Source organism: Pleurodeles waltl, chromosome 1_1 (genome assembly GCF_031143425.1).
Source record: "Pleurodeles waltl isolate 20211129_DDA chromosome 1_1, aPleWal1.hap1.20221129, whole genome shotgun sequence".
Classification (NCBI taxonomy): domain Eukaryota; kingdom Metazoa; phylum Chordata; class Amphibia; order Caudata; family Salamandridae; genus Pleurodeles; species Pleurodeles waltl.
Window position 1 is genome coordinate 698,628,074 of NC_090436.1, and position 16,152 is coordinate 698,644,225.

Below are 16,152 nucleotides of genomic sequence, written 5' to 3' on the forward strand. Positions count from 1 at the left end.
ATTAAGTCAACAGTGCTGTATTGCTGTACTACTTTGTTCTACATTTAAAATAAATATATAACATTAATTTACATTACTTGTTATTATAAAAAATATGTTTAACATTTATTTTTGAGTGAAATACATTTTTACTATTTTTAGTTGACTTTAGCATAGAAAGACTGCATGGTATAGGCCAAGATCTTTGCATGATAAAGTATAGAGAAAAGTAAAAAAAAATTATTGAACTTTATTATCAATATTAAACATATTTTTACATTAAATATTAATGTAGATTATTGATGAATATGTATTGTAAATGTAGAACAGGATATGGCAGCATCTGCACAGGAGTCCCTTCAACAACCCCAAAATGCTTATAGATTTCGAGGAAGACGAGAATGGCCCCATCACAATTCAAGAATTTAGAGCAGCCATAAAAGATTGCAAGACTCCAGGTACAGACAAGCTTCCAGTTGAATCTTATTAAACAAATGAGTCATGTTTGGCCTATAAGCTCACCCAACTCTATGAGGTGGTCTTTGGGATTTTCACCATATGTTTGATCTGACTTCTCTACATGAACCCTATGGCTCGAGTGAAACTGGACAAGCTTACTTATGCTTCAGATGCAGTGAGTAGGGGTACCATACAGGGGTTCCCCTCTCTCCCTTCCTCTTTGTTCTTGCCATGGAGCTGCTGGTTGTGCGATGGGAAATGGTGGAGATCTTGGAGCATCTCTCAGCCAGCATCAATGCCATCTTATTGTATGTGGATGGCATCCCTCCTTATCTGATAAGCTCCTTTCAGGACTTGGACATGGACACCATCCGGGGATAATTCATCTGGTCTAACAGACACAGATGAGTAGCTCTAGCCAAACTAAATTTGCCACTAACCAGTGGACCTGTGAGCCCCCAACTTCACATTATCTGGCAGCCCAGATGCATTGACTTTCTTATTGACTGTTAGACAGTTCTATAGATGAAACAGGAGAACCAACTGTCCTATTGGCCTAGTATATTATGGCACACAAGTGTTTTACTCACACTAAAGCATGTAACCCAAGACCCTCCAAATATACCACTGCATGGCCTCCCAGGACACCAGCAGCTCTTTAGAGGGAAGGAATTAGCTCAATGAGAGACAGCCAGCATGGAAACCCTGGGTCACTTGTTTTCAGATGGACAGCTATTACTCTTCCAAGTTTCACCAAGAAGAATTCACATTGCATGAGGGTTGTCACTTTCATACGGCCTAACCCTGCACAAGCACAGGGCCAGATGGGCTTTTGCAGACACTGAGCTAATAACACACTCCCTTACTCAAAGATTATACACAATCTGAGCAGGGCGAGGATGCACAAGCTGGCCATACTGTGTGTTGGGAAGGTACATACCCACTGCTTTGTAATCCCTAAGAGCTACCTGAGTGGCTACATTTGGATCATCAGGGGATATAAAATAGTGGGAGAGAGCACTTGAATATTTGCACACTATTTTCTGAGATCCCAGGTTCAAGCGTATCCATTTTTGTGTTCAGTACAGGGGTTACCTTCCTCTGGGAAAATAAATGGAACACTTCCTGGGAGCCTTCACTCTTGCATGTGATGTGTGGCTCTCTGGTGGACTTCCTCTGTATGATAAGGAGCTACCCACCCCTATCTGCCTTTTGGAGAACTGCACAAAGGGTTTATGTCCTGTACAGTGTTCTACATCTGCACTTTGGGACTGGCTAAGCACCACCACAAACGTGCAGCCTGTGTTCTAGACCTGAGTCTCTTGTTGGGTAAGTGTGCAATCCCTATGAGCTTTAAGGCCCTGGCAACCTCTCTGTTTACAGCTTGGTGCCACACAATTCTAAAACTGGCTCAAGAAGAGAGTTGGGCCTTGAACAGGGAAGAAGCCAGAGATCTTCAGAAGCATCTAATGGCTAGGGACTGAGTGGCTGCTGGGCTTGTTTGCGAGACACACACAGGGATGACACTATGCACCCAGGATCTAGATAGTTTCAGTTTTGATTTCAACCCCTAAGGGTACTGCAACCTATGTCTTCGTGGTCTATCACCCCTCTTTCCCTGGCTAGCACAGGAACATGCTTCTATCAAATACCTACTATTCCTGGGATTCAGTCCTGGGATTGCGCCCTTCTATGCATCCAACTGCCTTTTGTAGAATGTGTCTCTTTTCCTCTCCGCCATATCGCAACGTCCCTCCCTCCTTCTTCATTACAAAGCCCAGTAGGTCTCTATGATGTAACATGCGATGCCCTTGAACTACTTCTAGCATACTAACTTCATAATTGCAATTACCCTCCTTTTTTCCTGCGCAAGTTGTTATACCCCGTCCTTATACTTTTTTACATGCGCTCCTGATCCACTTACAACATTTAGCCAAAGCTTCAGCTACACGTGCTCCATTCTACTAACTATTATACACAAAAATAGCATACTTCTTCCCATAGTTTCATTTGTTATGCATTAATAATAACAACTGTTTAGTTCTTGTTTTTTTCTTTGTCCTTGATGTGATGACTAAACTTTCCTACTCCTAAATTTGTAGCACCTAATAGAAATCAGCTTGAGAAATGTAAAACAGAGTAAAAAGAAAATGAAACTGTACTATCGTCTTAGTTTTAAAATGAACTTTCAATCAATAGAAATATATAAAAATGAAATGTAAATTAGTTTTCTGAAGTAAAAATTAAAAATGATATTCTTACTTAAGAGAATAATTATATTATGCATTCATAAACATCAAAAGTTAAGCATAGGATTAACAAACATAGTTGGTATGTTATGATAAAAATTACTGTTACATTTATTTTTAAATTCAAAATAGGGTATTGCAAATTAGAATTCAAAAATAAATATGTGCTATTTTTATACTTTTTTACATTCAATTATATTTAATTACATTTGTAACTATTTTTTTATGAATCAGGCCCTATGTATATTAGAAACAAGAGGTCTTGCTGATAGATAAAGCTGTCAAACCAGATTAATTTGAAGACATTTTTAGGAATTTTTGATATGTTTAAGGAAGACAGTTTTCTCATCCTACTTGTAGTAAGCTGGGGGTGGTAAAAAAATGAACATGGGCACTGGGACTACAATATTCTGCAAATGGGAAGAAGGAGACAACAATCATAAAAACAAACTATAATAAAAACAAAGCATATGAGTCACTCCTCAGTTCTGTAGTACTGAAAAGAGTAAGACAGCGCGTCAGTGCTGGGAGGTGTGTGCAGGGCAGGAGCCCTTTAAACTTTCAACAGCGCTCCCGCCGCCGCGGGAAGCGCGTCAGTGCTGGGAGGTGTGTCCAGGGCAGGAGCCCTTTAAACTTTCAACAGCGCTCCCGCTGCGCGGGACGCGCACGGGCGGCGCCCGGGCAAAGCCCGGGCCAAGGGCGGGCCCGTCATTGCCAGGAAGAGGCAGGGCAGGGCCACCCCCCTGACATCCATATAAAGACGCTCGGATTAGGCAGCTCACACGTATATGGCTGCCTGAAGGTACTGTGCCGACAATTACTCCTAAAAAAGGTCTTTTTATAGAGGGCCTTAGGACGGAAGTCTCCCTTTATTGGTGTAGCACTTCATCATTATCTGTTAGATTTTGGAGTGGGGCTGGGCCGGGTCTCTGCCTCTTCATTTTCTGCAAGAGGTTTGCTGGTATTTATGAGTGCAAAATTTATATTTAACGTTTGCCATACGAGAAGTTAATATTTATTATCTAGGTTTATCCCCACTAGACCTTCTTTTAATCTCTTTTATAAATACATAGTGTGGACTGGTTCCATTAGAGCCGAAGTATTATATAGGTGGCTCAAGATATGGGAAAACGTAAGGCATCAGAACCCCCAAGGGGGAAGGAGAAATCTATAAAAAAACTTAGGAATGCGGGCGAGAACTGCACTATAGCTGAAATTGATGATCTTATCGAGGAGGTAGAGTCACTACTATGTAATAGGGCCACTATCCGGGAAGGTCCTGATAAAAAGATTACCTCCTATTACACGAAGAAAGTCGAATTAGAGGAAGATAAACTGATAGAGATTGTTAGCCAGCAAGAGGGGGAGGTACCGACTGATATTAGGACAGGCAGCCCTAAGGATGTTACAACTCGATCCATACACCCATGCACTATAGACAGTAACAGGAAGAAGGGTCATATGCAGGAGTGTGAAGTTGTGTGCTTCAATAAATACGCAGTCCTGGCAGAACTCGATAGTAATAAAGTACAGAATGTACAAGAGGGGGAATCTGTGGATGAGCTATACCCAACTATCCCAATTGTACAGTTAGCTAGAGAGAGGATATCTCCACCCAATCTAGAACCAGTGAATCATTTAAAACATAAAACAAGAACTCTAGCAGATCTCTATGACCTACTCTCTGGATTTATACAGGAAGTTAGGGAATTGAAACTTGAAGTAAGAACCTTATCAGATATTGTGGAAAAGGAGGAGGGTAGGGGAACCCATAGAGCTCAGAGCAGAAAGGAGACCCCCCTTACATCATTTCATCCACAAGGTAGATCTACACGTCCTCAAAGTTTGAATATTGACCCCAACCCTATCCCAGCTATAGCTAAGATTTTACATCAACCACAGGGATGTATGAGAGGGGTAAATGAGAAAAATATTGGATTACGCAACTATCCTAGAAGTGATGCTAGTGTTCTACGCCAAGAAACAGGGAATCTACGAAGAGAACCCTGCTTGGTAAAAGGGCTACAAAAAGGAAAAGGAAATGTGGAACCTACTCTGAACCCCTATCCCCAAGCATTTAATGATTGTATCCGTCGCACCACATGGAATCGTCATTCTGAGGGGGATAGGTATCCCATTAGGACCAATGTTGTTTACCTGTTAAATGTTCCAAAACTGTCCCTAAATAGCAGAGAAGACGAGGATTCCTTAAAGAATAAGCTTATACACTGGATCAGGGCCAAAAGACACTGTCTTTCCATAATTCGTTCAGATATTAGGGGGGCAGAAAGAATGCCAGGAGAGACGGGGCAACAGGACGTCATTGCACTAACACTTAAGGATGGAAGATTAATCAGAGGCCTGATTGATATGGAACAGAGAACCCCCTCCCCCAAAATTAATGCTATGAGGTTTAGCCCGGATCCATTCATTATCAAACCCCAAGTCCAGAGGCCTAAGTATAACAATAATGGGGGACTGCAAAGGAGAAATGGAGTTTCCAATCTTGAAAGAGTAGATTGACTAACCCAGCTAGATCAGGCACAAGTGGGACCAAAGGGGGACCCAACAGTAGGTGAGCCCCATGAAGGGAATGATCCTCATGCTATAGGGGCAGGGAGTACAGTGGAGTCTTCGCCCCCTTGGAAAGATTCGTCAGCATATTTGAGCCCTACTTCTAATGCCACGACCCTAAATGGAAGGGGATCAATCACTATGATCTCCTGGAACGTAGCAGGCTTAAAAAATAAGCTTATAGACCCTGAATGGCAGGACTATATTGATCAATATCATGTCTGTCTCTTTCAAGAGACCTGGCTTAAGGATCCGCCGTATAAATTTGGATAAAAAACCTTTTTTATTAGTGCAACTTCAGCTGCCAGAGGGAGGCCGTCCGGGGGGTTGGTTGCATGGGTGAAAATGTCATTAAATGTCGAGATACGTATGCAAGTCACAGAGTCAGAGGATATTCTATGGTTGGTATTGGGGGAAAAAAATAAGATAATATCCCACTTGTTCAATGTATATATAAGGCCTAGAAGGACAAATTTGGAGTCTCCTGAAATAACTCTATTAGACGACCTGCTTAAAAAGATCCCAGTAGGAGAGACAATTATGATAGGGGGTGACCTTTATTGTAATTATGAACCTATAATTGGATTAGAACCTCTAGCAGAAGAAGAAGATCGAATGAGAGCAATTCCATATCTAACAATAGAAAAAACTGTTCCGGGCACAGTGGCCGCCCAGCAACTTATGGGCCTTACATTAAAGCACGGACTGAGGGCGTGTAATGGCAGAGTGGGTGAAGGAGGCCTTAATTTGGATACCTTCCAGAGAGGCAACTCAACCTCGAAAATAGACTACATTTTGCACAGTATAAGTACATGGGGAAGATTAGTGACTTTTAAAATAGATAAAAGAAGGGAAAGCGATCACTTCCCGCTAATAATTGAACTCAGGGCCCACCTCCTGGATTTGGATTTGGAATATATAGAACATGATAAAGTGGAGTTACAACCCACCCTCAGCAACAATAGAAGGGTTGTAAAATGGCCAGCAATACTAGGCAACTTGGACACTATGACAAATATTTACAATACATTTTCTTATCTTTTGGAGCCTTATGCAAAAAATAAACCTATTGATATCCCTATTACGCCCATCCATCAGTCAATGAGTACTGCACTAAGACCCTTCCTGACCAAACAGTTACAGCATAAGCATAAAAAGGAGAAGGTGCAAACCACCCCAAGTAATCCATGGTATACTATCAAATGCAGGGAGAGGAAAAGAGTACTGATAGAGGCTTTAAAGAAAAAAAATCAACTAGCTGTACAACAGGCAAGGGCCAGCTACAAGAAAACACTGGCAACTGCCCAAAGCAACTGGGAGGATCAAAAATGGCAAGATCTGCTCGAAGCAGCAAAAAGTAATGACGCTAGGATCTTCTGGAAAATAGTTACCCACGGCAGCAAAGTGGGGATATTTAATACAGATCATCATATAGATCTCAAAACATGGGTTAATCATTTTACATACCTTTACTCTGATCCCCCCAGTCTTGATTTCTATCCCTCCAAGCATAAAACCCTAGCTACTTGGGGCATCTTACCCGAGTTACAATTTAGTCTAGAGGAGACGTTGGAAGCCATTAAAGCAATCAAGCCAGGAAAAGCCCCCGGTTTGGATAAGATCCCGGGGGATATGTTTAAACATAGTATAGAAATTTGGGCACCTTATATAAATCTTTTAAGTAACGCTATAGCAAGGGGAGGTCTAGTGCCTGAGACATGGAAAGGGGCAGAAATAATCCCAGTCTACAAAAAAGGATCCAGGGAAGACCCTGGGAACTATAGACCAATCAGCCTCATAGATGTCATGCAAAAAATGTATGCTAGACAGTTGCTGGATAGAATTAGTAGCTGGATAGAAGAAAACAGCATATTGACTATTTATCAAGCAGGCTTTAGACAGCAGACGAGTACAGTCGATCAGGCCTTTAGGCTATTGACAATAATGTGGAAATATACTAGACTAAGGAAGGGTCACCTCTATATCACGTTTGTGGATCTGCGAGTGGCCTTTGATTTGGTGCCAAGAGACTCCTTATGGGCAGCACTAGGGAAACAGGGCATGCCGGGGAACCTCCTGTGCCAGCTAGAGAGGTTACATGAAAATACATTTGCAAAGGTTCGGTGGGGTCCAAAGGAAGAGCTGACAGACCCAATACCTATTAAGAGGGGGGTGAGACAGGGTTGTGTGCTTGCCCCAACCCTTTTCTCATTATATATTAATGACCTGGTTAAACATTTGAAACAAAGTAATCATGACTCGCCAAGATTGAACGGTGATCCAGTTCCTGCCCTCCTTTTTGCAGATGATACCATCTTATTATCTCAAACTCCCATGGGCTTGCAAACCCAATTAGATACATTTAGTGAGTACTGCAGTATGAAGGGACTAGAAATAAACACAATCAAGACCAAATACCTGACTGTTAATCCCCATAAAGCACTCAAGAGAAACATTCGGATTAGAGGGCAGGCATTGGAACGAGTAAAAAACTTCAACTATCTAGGGATACTGCTTGATGCCAAGTAGTCATGGGCACCGCACGTCAATAAAGCTGCTATCTCCTTAGTTCATAGTTCCATGGCGATTAGTAAAAATTACAAATGTTCAAGATCTAGCATTGTTTCACCAGTATTTGAGATCTATAGGTGCAAAGCACAGGCTGCTGCTTTATATGGAGCTGAACTCTGGGGATTTACAAATCTAACCCCACTGGTTACACAGGAAAATAATTTTATGAGGGGGGTACTGGGTCTCCCTCCATCTTCTCCACTGATTCCTCTAACCTATGATATTAATATGAAACAAATAGGTAAATTCGCAGCCCTGAGGCCCTTGCTTTACTGGTGTAGACTTTGGACAACCCCTGAATTGATCCAATATAGGCAAGCACTAATCGAGATCATGGACTTGGATAAGGCCATCTCCCTTCCGTGGCTCCACTATATAAGGCAATGCTTTTACAATCTAGGGCTGAAATTTTATTGGGAAGAACCGCATACACTCACAACACAATCTAAGATTTGACTAAAACAAGTATTTTGGGACTTCACTCTAAACAGCCCTCTCTACAGCAAGGATTTAGGTAGACTAACCTTAATTTTCCTGGATATCAAACCATTACCGAGAGCTGAGGAATGGATAGATACTATCCATCCTAGGCGAGCAAAAGTTTTATTTATGAAGTTCCGATATGGGACTCTCCAGGTTAGGGCTTTTACTTCTAAATGGGGCCCCTTGAGTGGGAGAAGACATGAGGCGACTTGTGGGCTGTGTAATATGGTGACTTCTGAAACGACGGATCATGTACTTTTAAACTGCAAAGCTTATGATAAACCAAGGAGGAAATGGATTCGACCTATTTGCAGGAACGTTGGAATCAGGAATTATAATGAAGCAGCTAGATTCTTGAGATCGAGTACTATACCATATGTTGTTTTTGGTTTAAGCCGGTTTTTACTAGCAATTTCATTTATCAGAGACAAGGCGGGCCTGAGGCTCTAGGCGCTTTAACTCAGACAAAACCCCCACAGTTAACTTACGGTCCTCAAAATGATAAATGGGAGCCGTCTTCTGTAATCCAATGGACTCTGGTTATACATTTAGCTAAGGATATATTTAGCCCAGGGGATATTGATAATGCTTGGGAAGAACATGAATTATAAAATTATTTTGCTCCTTAGTACAAGGACCATAGTTATTGGGAGGATTTTTAAGTTTTTTAGAATTGTCATCTGACACTTATGGAACTAGTTTTTAGATCCAGTTATTTATTTATTTTTTACTTAATTGATTAAATAGTCCTCCCCTAGTTAAGTAAATAAGTGCCTGATGGCACGGGAGGCAAATTTTAATTTTAATTTTAAGGGTTTTATAAAAATGTTATATTGTAATTGATTGTTATTTATTGCTTTTAAGACTAACATTGGCCATTATCTAGACAGTCTGATTTTAGTATTTAAGCGAATATTAATTGTTGCTGGAATAATGTGCTTTTTGTATTGCTTGATTGTATTTCCCTTTTATGGCTTTTAGCCGAATAAAGGCGTGTGTAAACGTGAGTAAGACAGGTTCCACTAACACATTAGTCAGTACTCAACACTGTGCCAAAACTAAAAAGGTATCTATGTGTGTCTGAAAGTTCACACATCTAGTGCACAGTTAGCCGTGAAGCAACAGGACACTGAACAGAATGGCGATTGGCCTTGGTACATTTTTATTTGTGAATGTCAGCATAGCATTTTAAAGTTGTGCCCTGGTGCTATTACACAAAGGGGTTTCTCTTAACTTTCTTGCCCACGGCAGGAGTGTAGAAGCAGCTGTGAAGTCGGTGAGGATGTTGTTCCAGATCCTGGGTACAAGGATGACAAATGTTGCTTTCTGTATTTTTAGGTTGAGCATAGAAGCGTGCAAACAATGCTTTTCCGCTGTGTTGTTATCTATTTCTGCTTTGAACCATGTCCACCTCACACCCTTCAACCACGCCCATCTCACGCTTGCCCTTCAAAAATCCCTTGTTATCATTGGTAAATGCTTTACGTATGTCCCTCCTTGGGGCAGTTTGGTTACCTATTGGCCATCGACCCTGTTACATGGCTAATTGACTTTTGCTGATACGTTTGAATTCCTGCGAACTTCTTTTTCCTTTTGTGTGTCTCCTTCACGCTCATGCAGTAGCACTTTGAATCGGCTTGCTTAAGTAAAACTGTTTTACTTTTCATTTTCAATTTATTCTTTTCAATTTATGTGACAAGAAAAGTTTGGTTAGGAGTTAACAACGCTAATAGCTCTAACTCAAGCAAATGCGAGACCCATTGCATTGCAAATGCTTGTTTATTTTCTGTATTTCTTCCTTAACCATCTGCCAGAGTCAGCTAGATTGTTAGCCTGGGTACTGCGGTTTTGTTTCTGAAGGTTTTGTAGATATTGCAGCTTGACTTGTAGGAGAACCAGAAATGTTTCTCTGATGTCAGGGTGGTGTGGTCACTTTACACTAAAAGTAAATGAAAACAAGCATTTGCAGTGCGTTTACTCGAGCTAAAGCTATTAGCATTGTAAACTGCTAAGCAGACTTTTCTTGCCACATAAACTGAAAAGTAAAACAGTTTCACATAAGCGGGCCGACGGCCGTCATGAGTGCAAAGCAAAATGAGTGCAAAGAAAACACACAAAAGGAAACAGAAGTTCGATCACAGTGAAACATATCTGCAAAAGTGCAATTATCCATGTAACTGGCAAAAGTGCAAATATCCATGTAACAGGGTCAATGTCATGCAAAGCTCTCTACTACTGCCCAGCAAGATCACGCTGCCTACGAAATAAAGAGAAAAAATAGTGCAGAAACCATACGGAAAACATGGAGCCTTGTATGTTTTCAGTATTTGGCCGGTGCACTCAAGGCGCGCTAAACACCAGAAAAGGCATGACGTCTGCATGCCTTTCACCAATTAAATCAAGCTAATTTTAAAAGGCAAGCCCACAAACCAATCAAACTGAGGGGCTTGGCATGGGTGTGGTAAAAGCCCACAGAGAGATTACACTAGTGAAGGAGCTCTTTGCGCTCGACCCTAAAAATTAGGCCCATCTGACAACTCTCTGGCATTCTTTGGTGTTTATTCTTCAGATCTGCATACTGTACATGACAGAGCATTAGAGGCACTACACGAGCAGTTGTGTATGCGCAACCAGCATGGATTATCCCCACAAATCCGATCACAGAATGGAGCAGACACGTGCTCCTTTTGATCGGGATAGAAAACTACTAACATGAAATATTTGCTTTCATGTTTTCTCAGGGCCATTCTTTCAACAAATTCAATGAAGCATGGATTCTCATAAAATTAGATATATGTGCCATGGCTACTTCTATGTGGAGTATGGCTTGGTGCACAGTAATGGAATGCAAGCTCTTTTTGGAAGTAGATAGCCAATGTGAAACCTTATGGCACTTTCTTTCCCCTGCCCTGCCCTTGCAACAAGAGTACTGGTAAACTTCGCCAAAACTAATAAATAGTAACATTTTAACATATGTTTGGCTGAAAGAAAAACATAGATGTTCAATGGTGCGCAACACATTTATAAAATACTTGATTGTACCCGGAAATTCGATTGTAAATGTGCCCCTTCATTAAGATCCATTGGAAAAGATAACGCACCTCAGATGTGTCCTTGACATTTTGATTTTTCTGTCTGCATTACATTTTGCGTGCCCATCTAAATAAAGCTTTCCCCTACGTGCAAAGTGAACTAGTAAAGTGAATTTTGTATAATATGCTCGGTTGCACAATATGTCAACTAGGCTGGCTTGATTTTTGTAATTTCACATTATGCTTGTGATAACAAATGTTCCATATTACTACATTATGCCACATTGCGTAAATGAGATGTCATTCAGGCAACAAATCCATCGCAGGAAAAATGTGAGCAAACAGAACGAAGTGGCAGTTGTTCCTATCAAATGCAAATGCAAATTCCAACCAGTCACATCTCCAGTCAGAAAGAGTTACTCACATGCGAGAGTTGGGAGGAAGCAGCTCCCAGAATCTAGCATAAAGGTGCCCCAAATGCCAAATGTATTATGTTTTGGAAACAGTAATAAAAATGTTTCTTTCAAAATAGTATGACCGCTCATATCTTGGCAGGTGCACTTCAATAGCTCAGCCAGCTAATGTCCTTTATTTGTAGGCCTGGCTTGTTTTTTAGAGATTAGCCTTGAAAAGATAAATGGCCTGTGTTTTGTTCAGAGCTTGTTATGACAACATGGTTGCCTTGCAGCACTGTAGGTGGCTGGTGTTATTAGTTAACTAAATGGTATTTATGGTACGGACCTTAAAAACATGAAAGGCAGAGCATACCTCTATTAAGCAGTTACAGTTTAGCAGTTGTAAACATACTGACGCACCATAACCGCTTGCATGGGGCATTTTCCTTTAGCAATCCATAGTCACTATTTATTTAAGGGTGCTGACACAGCAACTACAGCCCCTATGATTAAGTATTTCAAGGGTGCCATTGCAGGTACACATTTTTACTGTAATTGTTCACATTTTGATGGTTCAAAGCAGGAATGTTGTAGCACCATTTACCAGCAGCCACTACTACAAATCTCAAGAGGAGGGGTGGAGGGGGGAATATTAATTTTAAAAAACAACTTACTGTTCAAAGGACACTGCTGCCTGCTGCCTTGTTCCTCTGCTCTCCTAGTGGCCAAGCAGTCCCTGGAACACCAGCACAAGCTCCCCATGCAAACCTGGTGCTAGAGCATCAGGATTGATCTGAACGGCTTGGTCTGGTGCTCAGACAGTGTACTGGGGTCTGTGAAGCTTCTCCAATCAGGCTGTGCAACACAGACAGGTTGAAGAAACCTAAGTGCCTGTGTTAGTTTGGCCGGCCGTATTAGGCTGGCCAAACTGAAATGTGAATTTAGTGTACTCCACTCCTCCTCCCTCCCATGTCCCTGTCCTGCCACCCCTGCACATACTGGCTGAACCAACAGCTGAAAAATAAAACAATAGTATAATATACCAACATTGAGAAGGAGTCTCCCCTGCCATTTACAACAACACACCCTACTACCACCCTCAAACTCCTCACCCCATCCTCAAACTTCTCATTGCTGTCATTTAAACATTCTATTCAATGTGTGTATCTCAGGAGTTACAAGAAACAAGCTCAGCAATGAGTTGTACACCCAAGCAGTACATAGGGGTGCTTTGAGAGGCTGCCAGACTGGCAAACTCCCCTCATGCTCCAATTCCTAGACAGCCTTTGATCCATAGCGGGTGTGCTCTTGTCACTTTGCTGTGTTAGGAATCCCACCTGTTCCTAGTGCAGCTCTATAAGAAGCTGCCATTCCCTCCTGAGCTGCAGACTGTATGTGCAGGGCTGACACAGCATTGCTCTCTGTGTACCTAGAAGGCTGTGAATGGCATTTCCGGGCACCAAGAGGCCTGTCTCTGGAGGGTGGCTACATTAACGATTTATGCAGACCTTTGCCTGTTCACAGATAAACCAGAAGGGTGTGCACAGGCAGTGCGCAAACTGAAAAATAACCAAACAAATAGATGATAACCATTCCACTCCTATGCCACTGTATCATTACAGTTCATTATGATATCTATCTTGGGAGTAGGAAACTGTGCTGTCATGCCATGCTGTTCTGGCCCTGCTACTGCCCGTACACGCTATTGCTTTTTTGTTCATGTTGGATCCATGGTTATTAAAGCTTGATATGCCTGGACAGAGGGGTGGTGTGAGTGCATGGCAATGGGGGTAATAAAGCACCTTCCAAAGCTCTTCAAGAACAATGCATCATGCATATTAAACTATCTCTTAGATGGACTACTTCAACCGTGTTCCAATTAAAGGCTGCAATCCTAGCACCCAACTCATGCGTTGAGCCAAGGCTTCTCTCTGTGGAACTCTTTACAGCTCTTTTTTAGGTTAATCACATAGGCCCTCATTACAACATTGGCGGGCGGCAACCGCCGCCCACCAAGTTGTAACCGTCGTGCGGTCGCCAATGCGGCCGCACTCCCACAGTGCCCATTCCGACATCCCCGCTGGGCCGGCGGGGATGTGGGCCGCAACATGGCAGCCAGCTCCAAATGGAGCCGGCAGTGTTGCGGCTGTGCGACAGGTGCAGCTGCACCAATCGCACTTTTCACTGTCTGCTGTGCAGACAGTGAAAAGCAGTGTGGGGCTGTGCCAGGGGGCCCCGCGACTCCCCTTCCCGCCAGCCTTTCCATGGCGGTTCCTACTCGTAATCCCCTGGGCAGCGCTGCATTACAACCGCCGGGACCACTGTGGCAAAAAAACACTGGTCCCGGCAGTGTGACCGCGGCTGTCGTAATCCCTGAGTTTGTACCGCCAGCTTGTTGGCAGTACAACCTCCAAAACAGCCCTGGCGGTCTTTGACCGCCAGGGTTGCAATGAGGCCCATAATGTCTTGTGATAAATGTGCTGTCCGTCCAGACATAAATGAGGTGAGATGAGGTGATTCCCCATATTTATTTTAAACATTTTGATGTAATTACTACATGTTTAGTAACATTAATGTTTGGTACTTTGATAATTTAACATGTTATATAAAAGTCACGAGTGAAACTCTATTGGAATAAAATAATTGTTTTTTCATAAACCAGGCACAGAATATACTTAGAAGTTGCACTTCAAAACTAGGGAACCATAAACTGTAAAGATATATATCATTTATTGGCTAATATTTTTGAAAAGTTACCTCTTATCATACAGAGAGGATTTTGATCACTTTTCTGAATAATAGGAAAATAGAAGCATCACTGATGAATATTAAGAATGAATATTGTGTGTGTGTATGTTTGTTAAAATGCTTTTGGCTAGTTGATTGAATGTAATGTTACAATGCACAGCAGAAAATCACAAGTCCTCCAGTTAATGTAGCTGCTAAGTGCTAACTCCCTTTACCCATTCCTCATGACGTCACGTAACCCTTTAGATGATAGGAACAATGGCACATTTTGTGTGATCATTTAAGTATTTCCAGACACACATATTACATCACCAATACCATCATCAACTCCATCAATTCTGAGTCATGTGTGTAAAACAATAAATGTAACTCTCTGACTTTGTCTGCAATAGATATCAAGTGTATGTGTGGATGACGTGTATTGCTTCTGACCATACTCATGCTATATGAGTGCCACAAAGGCAAATCAAAAATGGTCTACATGTTTTGATTTTGATAGCATAGACTGTTAAAAATGCTTGTGAGGGTTTAATTCATGTGTGTGTGTGAGTGTGTGTGTGTGTGTCCAAACCAACATGAAGTCATTGTATGCAGACTGTGGTTAATGCATTGAGTGCTACTCATCAACATTAAAAAACAACATGTACGCTTAGACTGAAATCGAGTCTTGTGTGTTTTATAGCACATGCTGTATGTGTAACTCAGAAACACCAGAACATGACCTTTAATTTCAGTGATGGAATAGGCTGCACACATTTCTCATGGCTGTGCTATTTGAGCACTACTCAGAAGCAACAACCGTGACTTGAAGAATTTAACTATTATTTTCTTGTAGAAGTTCCTTGTCACTATATACAATCTTCATACTTACTACACAATACAATTTTATAACTTTAATATACACAGCTTAATGAAATGAAGACTCACAATCAGTTTAGTGATGCAAAGTAACTACGACAGAGGCTAAACTTTGAAAAGTAATGAGTCATTTAAAATGCATCACTGTTAGAAGTGCACCAAGGACTTTTTTGTAGAAAGTGCATGAGGATGCTACAAGCATGCGTACTGCCTTTTTGCACTCAATTGGCACATTGTTATCACAGAAGGGGCCACAGACACTTTGTATCACCAAACTGTTTGTGAGTCTTCATTTCTTTAAACTATGTGTAATAAGGTTATAAAATTGTATTGTGTAGTAAGTATGAAGAATGTATATACCGACAATGAATGTATACAAGGAAGTGATAGTTAAATTCTTCAAGTCATGGTTGTCTTTTCTAATTTAAATTGTGGTGATGCTAAGTGTGTGCAACAGTATTTTTGAGGGGGTGTTGTCTCATTTATGTGGGAACAGTGCCCCAGGCAAATGAAGAAATCCTTTTCCTTTGTAGCCACACAATATTCCAAGTGAGATTTGAAAGGCAAAGAGGCCATCAGGAAGCACACTTTCTGTGCACCACAAAGGGGGGAGGGAGTGCACAAAGACAGTGCATCTACCAAAGGAACTTCTTGAAAGGAGGGAAAGGAGAGCCTAGGGTCTCCCCCCAACTAACCACCTACAAGAAAGTGCAGTCACTCTCTCCAACCACTTGCAGGGGCAGGACACCTCTGTCCCTCTTTGAAATGCAAGCTGGGTTTATGTTTGTAGAGTAAAAGATGAAC